General features: G+C 38.0%; 1 long non-coding RNA gene across 1 annotated transcript; it reads right to left on the bottom strand.

Moving 5' to 3' along the window:
* Positions 1 to 3,325: 3,325 nt before the first annotated feature.
* Positions 3,326 to 10,476, bottom strand: LOC115512443. The gene is made up of 3 exons (XR_003968387.1): positions 10,441 to 10,476; positions 9,768 to 9,910; positions 3,326 to 3,409 (listed from the first exon to the last, which is right to left on the bottom strand). It is a non-coding gene; the product is annotated as an uncharacterized LOC115512443 (long non-coding RNA).
* Positions 10,477 to 15,804: the final 5,328 nt, after the last annotated feature.

The raw sequence follows: 15,804 nt of genomic DNA, 5'->3' as shown, positions 1-15,804 counted from the left end.
AACAGTTATAAGGCATTACATGCATCAACTAATTGTCTCTTCTTTATTTTTTTTATTTAAAAAATTTTTTTTAATGTTTATTTATTTTTTGAGAGAGAGACAGAGCATGAGCAGGGGAGGGGCAGAGAGAGAGACACAGAATCTGAAGCAGACACAGAATCTGAAGCAGGCTCCAGGCTCTGAGCTGTCAGCACAGAGCCCAATGCAGGGCTCGAACTCATGAACTGCAAGATCATGACCTGAGGCAAAGATGAACACTTAACCAACTGAGCCACCCAGGTGCTCCTCCTAACTCATTATTTCGAAAAATTCTAAGCCTTTAGAAAAATTGGAAAGCTAATACATGAACAGCCTTATTATAACTTTCACCTAGATTAATCAATGGTTAAAACATTTTGCTATATTTACATTAGCTCTATTTCTGTGTGCCTTTCTTCATTATACAGACTCCTCTGCCAAACCATTAAAGGGTTTAACATCATGATGCTTCACTCCTATACTTCAGCATTTAGTATAAAAATAAGAAATTCTCCTAGACAGCCACAATACCATTCTCATTCTCAGGAAACTAAACACTGCTATGAGAGCATTTTGTAATATACAGACCATATTCAAATTTTCCCAATTATTCTAATAATATCATTGATTATTAACTCAGTTAATCCTCACAAAACTCTATCAGGTAGGTATGTTTGTTCTCCCCCATTTTATTGATGAAGGAACTGAGGCACAAAGAGAGACACAGACACAGCTTGCACAAGGTCACAAGTCACAAAGCTGAGGGTAAAACAAAGCAGACTTGCTTTAGAATTTTTGCTCTTTACCATTATGTTACACTTATTAGTGTGTGTTTATCAGTAATGGATGTTGAGCTATAAGTGAGCAGGAAATCTCTAATGATGAGAACACTGCTGAAATATGAGCTTTGTTCTATATCACAATTATCTTAGAACCAGCCATGTTTTATGACTTGAGCCCTAAAGAATGTTTTCAAAGCAAGGATCTTCACACATTTTTGGCATGTTTTTAGACAGACAGCTTGGTATTGTGGAAAGTGCATGAGCTCTAGAGTTAGATGGGCTTGAATAACGGTGTTGAGAGTAAATTAATATCCTTCTCTAGACTTCCTCACCTCATCTCCCACACATGGAGTATACTCAGTAGGTTGCTGTTCAGAGTCCAACATGTTAATGAAGTGCTCAGGATCATCATCTCTCTCCTCTCCACTCCCCATCCTTTCTCCATCTTAACACTTAGGTACATCTGACTGTTATAGACTTACCTCGTCTTTTAGAACATTTTTTTTCTTACCCTAATGCATCTTTGTAAGCAAAAGCTTTTTTAATTTTTTTTTTTAATGTTCATTTATTTCTGAGACAGAGACAGAGCATTAGTGGGGGAGCGGCAGAGAGAGAGGGAGACACCAAATCAGAAGCAGGCTCCAGGCTGTCAGCACAGAGTCCGACACGGGGCTCAAACTCACAAACCGTGAGATCATGACCTGAGCTGAACTCGGTCGCTCAACCGACTGAGCCACCCAGGCGCCCCTGTAAGCAAAAGCTTTTGATGAGAGTGACTCCTTGGAACAGTGGGAACAGTGTAATCAATACTTATTAGACAATATACGTAATTTTTACTATTTGTGACTTATTGTCACAAACTACCTCAATATATCAATAGAATCATCCACTCTTAGAGTTGGAAAGGATTTTTGAAATCTGTGAATTTTATTTACCAATATGTCAAAGTTATTCATTTTTTATAGCAAAATTGGTTAATCTTTTCCTTTATGGTTTCTCACTTTGCTTCTGACATATGTAATGGGGGTGTCTGCTCCATCCTCTTCTACCTCAGGGATTTGAGCTAGCCCACTTTAATGCCACCACTGCCCCAAACATCGAAGAGTTTCCTTTAGACTAGTAGGGGATTTTTCACTCCGAAAAGGCAGCAGAGGAAAGATTCACAGCCTAGCCCAGACACCAACATGAGTGTGTATTCATATGGTGAGGCCTACAGACAACTAAGTACCCAGGGCCTAGATGAAGGCAATATGGTGTTCCTGGATGAAGACCAGGGGGTAGGCTGATGACAGCTGTGATTTACCATGGCTCCTAGGCATCCCAACATTGCCCCTTTACAGTAGTACTCTCAGTAATATCATGCAAAATTTTCTTCATGGAAGGTCCCCTCTTCAATGTTTCCTGCTTACGATCACAGTAGAGTTCCCACCTCCTTCTGCCACCCTAACTAGCTAGCCTCCCTGGCCTCTTGCTTCAAATTCCCTTCACCTTCCCACCAATAGCTCTGTTTTCTGTATTCCCTGATAGTACCTATTTGGTGGTCCATCTGGCAGATGATGAAAATCCAAATTATTAGGAAAAAGGGGGAACATTTTTATTCCTCCCAGGGAAAGACCATCCTTCCCCTGAGAAACAGTCAAATGACCCCTCTAAATAGAGAAAAGATATAAAGTTAAATAAGTTATGCTTGTATTTGAGGGAAAAATCAAGTTGTATATTCATAATCTCCTATCCACAAAAAAATTCTTTTGCTGTTGTTAAAATGTAGAAACCAGTCTGTAGCAGTGGCAAAGCTCATAGATGAACCATAATATCTGTTCTCCTTTCTCTGAGTAAGAGAACCCAGGTTTTTAAGCTGGACCTGTGGCTACAGAGTAAATTCCAATTTCTTTCACTCTCATTGGAGCTACATGTGGTTATTCAAGTTCTGGCCATGTATACCTTGGATGTGTACAATTTCTTGGTTGTCTCCCTAAAGAGAAGTATTATTCTCTTCCCCTTTCTCCAAATTCTCTCTTCTACTGGCGAAATTCAACAATGATGGTGAGTCATCTATGACAGTGTGCATGAAGCAATAATCCACAGATGGCAAGGTAACGAGATAGAAAAGTCTACACCATACCAACCCTGGACATCTACTTCTACAAATAAACTGTTTTCTTTTAGCCTCTATGATTATGGATCTCTGTTATTTACATGCAAATTACATCCTAACTCAGTAGTTCTCGAAGTATAGTCATCAGATCAGCGCCTCAGCATCACAAATGCAATTATGCAGCACCACCCAAGACCGACTCAATGAAAAGTTCTGGGAGTGGACAGGTGATTCTTATACACCTCAAAGCTTGAGAACCACTATTTTGATTAATATAGTAGCTAATGCTTATTATACACTTACTGTGTGCAAGTTCTATTCTAAGCATTTTACATATATTACCTCACTTAATTCTCACAATTACTAAAAATCTACTACATTTTACAGGTAAGGAAATGGAGTTACAGAGACATTTGGTAACTTGCCTGAGATGATGCAGCTGGTTATAAGTGGAGGAAAAGAAACTGCTCCAAGGTCCACATCCCATATATCTCTCACAGCTTCTAAGGTCACCCTGTTAAGATAAGTGAATTTAACTGGGAATCAGAAGACTAAGTTTTAGATAAGAGTACATATAACAAACCTAATGATGTTTTTACTCCTTTGTCTTTTGGGGTTAATAAGAACATGTAATTTTACAGGTTTCACATCATGTTCAGGTGATCAAAGAAGGATCTCTTTGAGAACAGAGACTGTTCATAAATAAGGAAAATATCCTTTCATGCTGTTGTGAAAATAGGACAACACTTTGTCCCTTGTCATGCTGTCAGGCACTCCTTCCAAAGGCAGTGTGATTAGTAACAGGGCCATGAGGATCTCAGCTACAGCTACTAGGTTTGCATGTCACAGTTCCATGGATTCAGCCAGAAGGAAGATAATGACTTCAAACAGAGTCAAACAGTTTATTACTTTTACAGAGAGCAAAAGCAGGATCATCAAAGTATCAGATCTCTGTATTTATCATCCCATAGGATGACACTGAACCAGCGTGGTCAGATGACAAACAACATCAGTAGTAGGTCATTCTGCTGTTGAGAAGCCACTCTCACCTATGGCCAAGCAGAGAGACTTACAAAGAAATCTGCAGTTGAGCCCCAAAGGGTGAGAGGCTGAAAGTCCTATGCTCAACTGAAACTATGGAGATGGATGAGAAATGGCCTCCTGACCAACTCCCACTAGTTGGAAAGGTGGGAGAGGAACTGCTTCCAGCATTTCTGCACCAGGCTGCTCATTGTTCCTTGCTCTAGGAGGAATCACAGGGCACTGGGCCAACATTCAGGTAGACTGCAGTCAACCCTCGCCCACGTGGTCCATATGGAGACATGCCGGGTTGTCAGGAAGTGGCCACAGAGCTCTTCCCCTACACACCTCTTCTAGAACCCAAGGTTAGGGAGGCTTATGAGTTTCTTGGACCATTTTAAAAAGGCCGGCCACACAGGGGAATTTGGATAAGCTTACAAAGGGCATGAAGAAGATTACTTCTGCAAGATGATGCCTGGCAGACATGTGGGCCCTCACCAGGCAATGGTATGCTGAAAGTATTCTCAGCATAGGCCACACTTTGGGGGTGGATGGTCTATGGTTACTCGTGTGGCCAGAAGGCAGCTGCTTCTTCGAGATGACTCTGTCCCTCTCCCTGTGGTCATTCTAGGTCCCATTCCCTCATTTCAAGTCCTCCTTATTTCCTTCATCATCAGTCAATATCCTCCCCAGCTGGCAGTCAGGTAATCCATATTTAATCTGTGGGAGCACTGAATATCACCCATGCCCCGTTTTCAATTTATTATTGTGACTTATTCTACACCCTGTTTCTTTCATGGCTGACCCTGTTGATTTTCTACTACATTTTCTTCTCTTCACAAAATTCTCACCTTACAGAACTAAAGCTTTGCTTTCAAAATAATTGTTTCTAGAAGCTTCAAGAGCCACTCTTTTTCTTTTTCTTTCTTTCTCTTTCATTCATTCATTCATTCATTCAAGAAACTATTCCTAAAATGAAAAAAAAAAACTTTGACTTTCTTTCCATTTGGATTCCTTTCATTAACAAAAACAAAAACAAAAAAACAACATAAAAGCAAACAAATAAAAATAAACTGAGTCTATACCTAGGCAAAGTGAATCTCTCTGAATGACCAAGAGAAGAAATAACTAAAGTGGGAGAAAGGCAGAAAAAGGTAAACACACTTTTTTGAAAAGGATAATCTAATGTCAGGAAATAGGAGTCTGTCTCACTTTAAAAAAGGAATCAATACTAGTTAAAGGGAAACCATGAAGCAATCATTCAGACCTTTTGTTTATCCACGTGCAAATATTTGTAAAAATTTTCTGTCCTTCTATCTTTAAACTATTCAGTGGGTTAAAAACTCATTAACTGTTTTTGTTGGCCTAAGAATAAAAGCTTCCAGGCAAATTACTCTGTTTTTTCTCAGGTTTCTCCCCTTGAATTTTATGACTCCGAGAGCCAAAAACGTAAGACCCCCATCAGTGTATACAGAACTTGTCTTATCTCTTTTTAAAATATAAATTCAACCTTCACTATTTTAGTCAGGGGTCAATAAACTTTTCTGTAAATAGAAGTCAGTAAGCCTTTTCTGTAAAGGACCAGACAGTATTTTTGTAGTCCCTATGGTTTCTGTCACAACCACTCAAATCTGCCATTGCAGCAATAGCAGCCAGAGATGTATGTGAACAAACAGGCATGGCTGTGTTCCAACAAAACCTTATTTGTGGTGATGGAACAGATTTGGCTCACAGCCCATAGATTGCTGACTCCTATTTTGCATGATTATATAAAGTCATAACCATGAAGAACTGTTTAATTTTAAAATTTAGCTACTGTTAATCACTTAGGCTACAAACAAACTTAGTGAATTCACTATTTTTTTTTTTTAACTTGAGGTTTGGTCTTTTATTTCAAACTCTATTTTAAAAATTCAGTAAACTTTCTGGTGCTTGATCCAGCAATCTGTGAGTTGTCTCCTTTGTGCAGCTACTAAACAAAATGCTTCTGACAGTTCCTGAATCTAAATACATCAAGAAGTATTATCTTTGATAAAAAAATATTTAAAGATAATTTTTTTTCACTATACTATTTTTTGAAAGTTTGTGGCAGATTATCAGCTATGTTTGTGGCAGATTATCCTTAGCTGAAGGAAAGCTGGATTTTGATTCTAGCTGTAGGACAGTAATGAAAAATCAACAGCACAATGTAAACCAGGACTTATGCTGTATAGAATGGGTTATCATCAATTCTAATACAGTGATGGTTAATTCTGAGTCAACAGAAGTGCCCAAATGAAACTTTATTTCTAGGTGTGTCTGTGAGGGTATTTGCTGATGAGATTATCATCAGCTAATCTAAAATGAGATCTACGGAGGTGGATGCAGTAGATTGTCTTCTTCAATGGGTAGGCATCATCCAACCCATTGAGGGCCAGAATAGAACAAAATGCAGAGGAAGAAGAAATTTGCAGCTTTTGTGTCTTACCTGGCTTCTTGAATTGGGATATCTGCCTTCTCCTGCTATCTGCTCCCCTAGTTTGCAGGGTTTCAGACGAAATGAATGCATTTTGAATGCTCACTACCTACACTGTTATCAGAGACTGACGCAGGCACGCTGTATTCTCCAAAAATGGTTCTAATACTATCACTCATTCTACAAGCTCATCTGCAGTGTGACATTGTCACTTCTCTACATCAAGGCACAGAAACTACTTCTGTACTCCCTTGGATCTCATGGCTTTGATCAATATAATGACAAGGACTCCAAAACAATTCTAGCATTAGCTCACAAAACTAGCCTAACAACTTCTGCTTTCTGCTCTTGAGACCCTGGAACTGATGAAATATAAGAAAGAGGAGGCCTCCTGAGAGAGAACAGAATATAAGAGAATGTAAACTGCATGGCAATTTTTATTCTTAGGTCAACAAAATCAGTTAATGAGTTTTTAGCCCACTGAGTATTTTAAAGTACTGAGCCACCATGTAAGAAGTCTAGCTTATTCTACCAGAAAGAGGTCATATGATGAAACATTAAGGCACCATCTTGGATGGGCAGCTTAGTCAAGTCTCTGGATACTTTGGATAAGATGTTACACTGTTATGATAGGAAAAGATTCAATTCAGTAGGCAGAGAGGGAAAGAGGGAAAGGCCTTAGGACCTGAGGTCCCTGGGTGGGGAAAAACACTTACTTTGGAACAATAATGGGAGTGTCTGACCAAAGCAAACCTCCTCAGGAGGAATGTTCCTCTTAAGAATATAATAGACACCACTTACTCCCCCTCAGCTTTCCCTCAGGAATTTGACAAAAGACCTAACTAAAAATATTAGTAGACCATAAAACATATGACCCACAAGGAATGATATGGCGATAGGCCATCCCTCATACAATGGAATCGGGCCAATCAGGAATTGACAACCCAGCACCCAGAGCTATCAAGCCAATAAGGGTAGGACCTGAGAAAGAACAAGGGGTGGGAAGGAAGGGAGGGCTGACCAGAACCTTATAAAACAACGACTCTTGCCTACTGCCACAGGCATTCATTTTTGAATGCCCCCTCTCTGTAAAGAGAGCTTTTGTACTATTCTTACTTTCTGATCTTATACTCTAATAAACTTTTGCCTGCTGCTTATTTTGTGTCCACTTCTTCATTCTTTGAAGCAGCGAGACAAGGAACCCCAAGTATTGAGGTAAAAAAAAAAAAAAAATCTTGCAACACTTTCCCCTCTGAACATTCCAAATGAGAAATTCCAAGTGAGGACCTCATAGCTAAGCCAAATCACCGTACAGAACGTTGAATGAAAATAATATAGTGGTGTTTTAACGTTTATTTATTTTTGGGACAGAGAGAGACAGAGCATGAACGGGGGAGGGGCAGAGAGAGAGGGAGACACAGAATCGGAAGCAGGCTCCAGGCTCTGAGCCATCAGCCCAGAGTCTGACGCGGGGCTCGAACTCACGGACCGCGAGATCGTGACCTGGCTGAAGTCGGACGCTTAACCGACTGCGCCACCCAGGCGCCCCAATATAGTGGTGTTTTAAACCATTATGTTTTGGGGCGACTGGGTGGCTCAGTCGGTTAAGCAGCCGACTTCAGCTCAGATCATGATCTCACGGTCCGTGAGTTCAAGCCCCGCGTAGGGCTCTGTGCTGACACCTCAGAGCCTGGGGCCTGTTTCAGATTCTGTGTCTCCCTCTCTCTGACCCTCCCCCGTTCATGCTCTGTCTATCTCTGTCTCAAACATAAATAAACGTTAAAAAAAATTTAATAAGCCATTATGTTTTGAGGTGCTTTTTTTCATAGTAATAGATAACTGGAACAGGAGTTGACAAACAGAAAATCTGGGTTCATGAGAATCAAGAAAGTCATGAGAGAAGAGCTAAAATAATACATGCAAATAAACACAAAGTTTAAAACTAAAAATTGAGAAGACTAGATATGCTCCAATTTGGTAAAAAAAAAAAAAAAAATTAGTACGTGTCCAATGAAATGAGTAACTAGCTGGCAAATGTTGCCATGTTCTGTCTCTTAAGATTCTTAGTCTGGAAAAACAGAGTGGCAACCTCTGAAAAACATTATTTTCAGAATGAGAGATATTTCCCCCCCTTGAGGTAACACAACAAAGTTTTACAGCCACTTCCAGCAATGTCACCATGTCCTGAAGGAAAAGGCTGGTATCATTATAATTACATTTTAACTACATCCTCTGAGTTACATTTTAAGGTGTAATAAGACATCTTTCTAATATAAAAATAAAAGTAAATTATATTGACATGTCTTCTCTTTGCTAGTAATAGCTGAATGAGTAAACAAAGCCTAGAGAAAGGAACACAGCTCGCTTCACGCTGTCCTGTGACCCTCTGTGGTTCCATATCTGGCTGAAATTTTTATGTACTTCTGTTGAAATTCTCAAATACTGAGAGAAAAAAATAAAAACTAAAAATAAAAATAATTTTAGGGTAGATGAGAAAGTTGGTTGTAAGTGATGTTTTAGAAAAAGTGACCTTTTTTTAAACTTAGGATGAATATTGATATACACATGAATGAACATATTTAAAACAGAAACATTTTCTTCTGCTAAACACAGGGTAAGACTCCCAGCACACCCATTCTGAACTCTATTCTGAAGATCAAGGGGGATTAAATACTTCTATGAAAAGCTTAAAGCCTTGACAAATCTTTAAGGGTCTATCTATATGCTAAAAAGGAAATTACTCAACAAGAGCCCCTTGTTTTCTAATCACAACACCGTAATGACTCCCCCACTGATTCTGGAGGTGTAATGTATATTTGCTGTGTACATATGTTAGGAAATAAAGAATTACTGTATGTACATTCCTCTGTCTCTATGATATATATGAATATAATACAGATCATATATACGTATATATTATATATATATATACGTATATAATATATATATATTGACTTCTAACTGCCTATGATACAGAGAAATGTGTTGCAGAATAGTGTTAAAAATAAGTTGGGGACCAAGATCCCAGAAGGTAAAACCATTTCCTATAATATTAATTATATATATATATATATATTTATGTATATATAAATAAAGACAATTGAGCCTAGAGCACAAATACAGGGAAGATAGGTGTAACATTCCAGAATACATGGGAGGACAAAGCAACAAACAAAACAATTAAAACCTTACTCCTGGGTAAGGGTCCCATAGCTGGAACCGACAGCGTAGGTGTCTAGTTAGCTAACATTTTATATGATTGCTCTCATTCAACTGACGTGTAAGAAATGAAGAAGCCACCACAAAATGAAACACGTCCCATGGACTACTTTCATCTTAAAATCTCTTTAAGGAGCAACTCTAGGTCAGCGTGACCCAGGAAAGCCAGGCTACGTACATCATCTGTGGAAGTGTCCATTCTTGAGCCCTCAGCCAAAAACCAGAAGAAAATCCAAGTGAAGATTTCTTGCCCTTCTCTATTGCTTCCAAGTTTGGTTTTGTTTTCCAGTTAAATACAGATGGTGTGAGGACAACTTTTTTCTTTTAAAAAAAAAAAAAAAAAACAGAATGCTGTTCTTTATCTTTGGTTATTCGTTCCTAACAAACGTTATGGCAAAACTGTTTATGACACAAAAACATTTAGTAAACTTACATTAGTTTTGTAGTTCAAGCTTAACTCAGGGGCAAGTCAAGGGGGTAGAATTAACATTTCTACTTCACAGAACTTTAGCAAATGATCATTCTCGTTCCCCCCCCCCCCCCCAGTTTGTTCTCTGCAACCTTACAACCAGAATAGGCTCTTTTCCCCCCGCTTCTTTTGTCAATTGCAGGTTCTAAATTTAAGGCCCAAGTTGATTTTTTTTTTTTTTTTGAGGCTTTGAATTCATTTTAACTCGGGAGGATATATATTTAGCTACTGTCAGTTTACTCCTCAATAGGCCCCGCAAGCTAAGCAAATTTTTTCTCTCAATTTTTCTTTTAAAATTCAATGAATTTTCTCTCACTGAAAACATACATTTAGATAGAATTAAACATTTTCCCATCAGGGAAATTAAGGAGAAATACCTTACAGGTTCTAGGCAGTTTCACCCGCAGCTTCTCTACCGCAAGCATTTCTGCCGCAAGCATTTCGCCGCATAATTAATTGACCGTAAAGCAACTTTGCCGTAAAAGATACAATCACGAAAAACACAAGAGGCATTTCTTAAAGGGGGCATAATGAAACATGAAAAATCAACAACAGAATTAAAAACACTTGTTGCAAAATACAAAATATTTGAATATATTCAAAATATACAGTGTAGATTCAAGGCATTATTGCAGAAATAACTGATTGCAGAACTAACTTTATTTGTAGATTATACCTAAGCCCTTGTCATCGACGTCCTTCGTTTATGGTGTTATACATATTTTTTTGCTTGATGATTCATCTATTGGGCATTACACTTTTTCTTTTTTCACTAAAATTTCTTCCTTCATTAAGAGAAGTATCAGCTTCCAGGAGTACCTGGGTGGCTCAGTTGGTTAAACATCTGACTCTTGATTTCATCTCAAGTCATGATCTCAAGGTCATGAGTTCAAGCCTCCTCCCCCCAACCCCTTTCCCAGGCTCTGTGCCAACAGCTTGGAGTCTGGAGCCTGCTTCTGATTCTGTCTCCGTCTTTCTCTGCCCCTCCTCTGCTCACGCTCTGTCTCTGTCTCTGTCTCTCTCACTCTCTCTCAAAAATAAACATTAAAAGAGAGAGAGAGAGAGAGAAGTATCAGTTTCCAAATACTAGGATGCATATTGTCACATGTCCTCTGGTAGACGTCCCTAAGTTCTGTGGGAAATGTGGGTTCAAAACTCTGCATCGTTGTATAAACCATTATGAGGGCTAAGGTTTAAACATATAAAAATGGGAGTACTGTGTCAGATGGAGAAATCAAACCAATTAAACCAAACTGTCAATGAAAAAAGCACATTTAAGAAATATCTGAAACCTTAAAATATCAGTGAAAAGCCAACAAACATTCTCTAAGGCTGCACCATATATGAGGCATGTACCAGGTGCTTACTCTTTTATCTGCATCATTCAAAAGTATAAAGTTAATACGTGGCACCTGGGTGGCTCAGTTGGTTAAGCAACTGACTTTTCCCTTCCGCTCAGGTCATGATCGCAGGATTTATGGGTTAGAGCTCCAAGTCAGGATTGCACTGACACCACAGTGCCTGCTTGGAATTCTCTGTCTCCCTCTCTTTCTGCCAATCCTCCCCACCGGCAACTCACACACACTCTCTGTCTCAAAATAAATAAACTTAAAAAACAAAGTATAAAGTTAAGATTATAGAAGAATGTAAAACCTGTAAACACTGCAAACTTGCTAATTATTACAGAAATCCTGAATAATTCATTGCTTTAATAGAATATTAAAATAAGCATTTTAAAAAATGTTTATTTTTGAGAGATAGAGCAGGGAAGGGGCAGAGTAAGAGGGAGACACAGAATCTGACGCAGGCTCCAGGCACCGAGCTGTCAGCACAGAGCCCCACGCAGGGCTCAAACCTGTGAATTGCAAGATCATGACCTGAGCAGAACAAAGTTGGATGCTAACTGACTGAGCCACCCAGGTGCCCTTAAAATGAGCATTTTAGTGGTATTCACATCTGTCTACTGCTTATACAGCTTAATATCAGTCTTGAGGTTGACTGTACATTTTTGCTTGTCATTTCCTTTTCTTTACTTCTATTTCCTTGTTAGCTTCCTTCTATATCACCCAAATCATTTGCACTTTGCTGAAATTCTGGTCATTATAACTTATGATTAGAGAAGTAGCCCACCAGATCCTCTTAAGCTTCAACTTTAATATTTCTTTTAATGTTTCATTGCTTTTGTTCCTCTCATCAACTCATACAAGGAGACATGGTAAGGAAATAAACAGAAGACAGAAAGGAGATACAGAAAAATGTCATTTGAGTACCAGATGATTATTTAATGATAGGAAGAATGGGTTAAGTGGGTAGCCATCATTTATCATTTAATATCGAATTAGGTACCTGGCTAAACATCTTGAAGACATTTGTTAATTTAATGTTTATGATGACCTTATGAAATAGTATAGTGCAGTGATTTTCAAACCTCCCTTTCAGGCTTTTTATACTTGCTACATATGTGAACCTAAGCAAGTCACTTAACTGCTCTATGACTCATTGCTAAAGTCAGGATGATAATAACAGCACTTACATCATAGAGTTGCTGCAAACGTCACATGAGTTAACGGACCATATTCAGAATAATGCTTGGATCATAGTAATCATTCAATTAAAGTTTAGCTTGTTACTATACTCCTCATTTTCAGACAAAGAATTTGAGACTCAAAGAGTTCAATTTAGTTGCATAAGCCACTGACCATAACAAACAAGTGGTGGAGTCAGTATTTAAACTCAGGTCTGTTTGACTCCAAAGCTACTAGTGTTAAATGTCCCCATTGTCAGTGACAATACCCAAATATTCTAAAATCCATGGTTGAATGGTAGTGAATCAACAGTGGCTTCAGCCCAACAGCCTAAATTCTAGTCCTAGCAAGTGTTTCAAAAACCAGCTCCAGACACTCAAAAAGGATCTGCAGAATTTGGATAAAACAAAAATAGGGATTCAGCCTAAACTAGAAAAGACACCATTCTCTCAGCTAAAGCTATCCAAGCGCTGTTTTGTTTGTTTTATTTTGGTTTTTGTCTGCTTGGGAAGTTAGGAGAAATTGGGAGTTTATTTAAATCTCATTATATATAATTTACAGTTTGTTAAAATTGTGTTTAGCCAAAGATAATTCTTATCATTTGGTTTGAATTAAATAATTCTTACATTATCATTCATTGATGCTCCACATGTAGTTCTAATGTAAATTATCCCCCCAGGTACTATAATATTTTTAGCCTGAATTATTGCAATCATTATTTTGGCAGACAGTTGGGGCAAAAGAGGTGAGCAGGCAATTTCCCCAGAAAGGTTTATTCTAATATGGGTGTGCTACTTGTTTCTTGGAGAAAGTCAATGTCTTAAGTAGACCATTCTATAACATTCATATCCAAACCCAAACTCTCAACGTTTCTCCCAAAACCACTTCTGCCGTTTCCCCTATATCAGTAAAAGGCAACTTCCTTCTTCCAGTTGCTCAAAACAAAAACCTTCAGAGTCATCCTTGATTATTGATTTTCTGTCATAATCCACATCTGGTATGTCAGCAAGTCCTATTGGCTTTAATTTCCAAATATATCCAGAACTTGACCAGTTCCCCCAATCCTTTCTGTCATCACTCTGATTCAAGTCCTAATCACCATTTTCCTGGATTTCCTCAAGAGCTTCCTAGCCCATCTCTGCCTTTCCTTACTTCAGTTACTGCTCTGCCCCAAACCTCCAAGGGTTCCTTCTCACTGAGGGTAAAGTCAAGAGCCTTGCAATGATCTATAGGCCCTATGTCATCTGCCATCAACTACCTTTTTGACCTCATTTCCCACTATTGACTTCATTCAGTCTTTCCAGCCAAACTGCCATCTTTTCTGTGTCTGGAAGAAGTCAGCAGGCTCTTGTCTCTTGGGTTCTCCTCTTCTCTTTTTTCTCCCTAGATGTTCTTCTTCTCCCCCTAGATGTTAGATGTTTATAGGTCTTTACTCAAAAGTCACCTTCCCAGGAACTCCCTATCTAGTATTTCAATCTAGTGTCCCCATGTCCCCACCCCCAGTGTTTGTCATCTCTTCTCTGACTTATCTATATATTTTACTTATTTGTCTTGTTCATTGTCAGCCTCCCCACCAGATTATAAGCTCCAAGAATACAGGATTTTTTCTGCTCCTTCACTTACTGCTGTTTCCCCAGTGTCTGTCACATAAATAGGCACTCAATACATTTTTGTTGAATGTTGCTAAATTTAATTCAGACAGAATTGAAATTATAAACTTTCTACACAAAAGGATAGCTAAGATGTTTTCCACTTATGCACTTGTTAGTTATTCAGAGAGTCCTATTCAATAGTTCTGAAATCAATTTTAATTATCTGACAACATCATACACCAAACTGGGGTATTTATATTTTCTGTTTATCCTACTTTCTGGAACATTTGATAGCAGCTTTTCACCACAAAAACATTTTTAGATTAAAATTACTTTGCCCCCTATGGTTATCTGTGGGCACTGGTAACAAATTGTTTGTTAGTGCTAAGTGAGTCTATGCTGATTGGCCATTGGGAATTCTAACAAACTTTAAATTTCAGCAAAATTTGCCCAGAGACTGCTAATCCTGTGGAAGAAGCCAGGTATTCTGAAGGTAAAAGATACCAGGTAATTTGGCTCTCTTGATATTCTTAATAGCAAATAGCTTTATAATGTAGTTTACATTTTCAAGATCTATGCCATCCAGGTAGGGGCATTGCTTTTGAAAATAAATGTATACTGAAAGTATTCCCTACTCAACATAACTGTGTAATATTTAGTGCTTTGGCTTATAAAATATAAAATGTGTTACGAAGTTCTGGAAATTATCAACTAAAATTGATGGCTTGGTACAACTTCCTCTTTGGTTTAAGTGTTAGCATTATCGAGACCCACAATAACTCAAAGACTCTGCTTTTACTCTATACCTTCACTTACAAACCAGAATAAGGATAATGTGATCATATGCATAGTTTTAAACCTCATCTGTGCAGATATTTTACTGATCAGCATTAAGTCATTTGATAAATGACTTGTGCTGATTTCTAAAATGCTTGGATGGCTAAATTATAGCTAGAATTAAGATTCTGAAAATTGTATTAATTTAGAAGAGAATAGCCTAGAATTTTAGAATATATTTAATAGTTACATTATTTCTCCAAATGAAAATTTTTACCTTGAAATGTTTAAAGATCGCACAGTGTTTAGATTATTTTTCCCATTAAAAGTGTTTTCCCAAATAATCTCAAAGAGTGGTGTAAATTTTTTTATTTCTCATATTGGTTGCTATATTTCTGTGTGGTAGTCAGAAAAATACTTAATATTCATTAAAAATCAACAGATTAGTAATCCACAGTTATACGGACTTTTTTTTTTTTTCCAATAATGGCTACTTGACTTAAATGGGCCCACTAGATCCTCTGACTATATTCGCCAAAGTATAAACATGTACCTTTATCCCTAGCTAAATGGTAATGTTCAAACATAATTTTTTGAGCTCAATATAAATTATTGTTTGCCTTTAAGTCAACTATGTGTAGATTTTTCTGTAATAAGATGAAAGAATAAAAACTTACTCAAGATGGCATAGACTGTTTATTAAGAACACTGTCTCTATGGTTACATTGCCTGGGTACTAATCCCAGTTCTGCCCCCTGGGAATTCAGGGGCAAATTTATTTGACTTTCTGGGTCTATTTCCTAATCTAAAACAGGAATAGTAATGCCATCCAACTCATAGGGTTGTTTTGAG

This window comes from Lynx canadensis, chromosome B1 (genome assembly GCF_007474595.2).
Source record: "Lynx canadensis isolate LIC74 chromosome B1, mLynCan4.pri.v2, whole genome shotgun sequence".
In the NCBI taxonomy this organism is placed as follows: domain Eukaryota; kingdom Metazoa; phylum Chordata; class Mammalia; order Carnivora; family Felidae; genus Lynx; species Lynx canadensis.
This window is presented reverse-complemented; position numbering and strand designations above follow the sequence as displayed.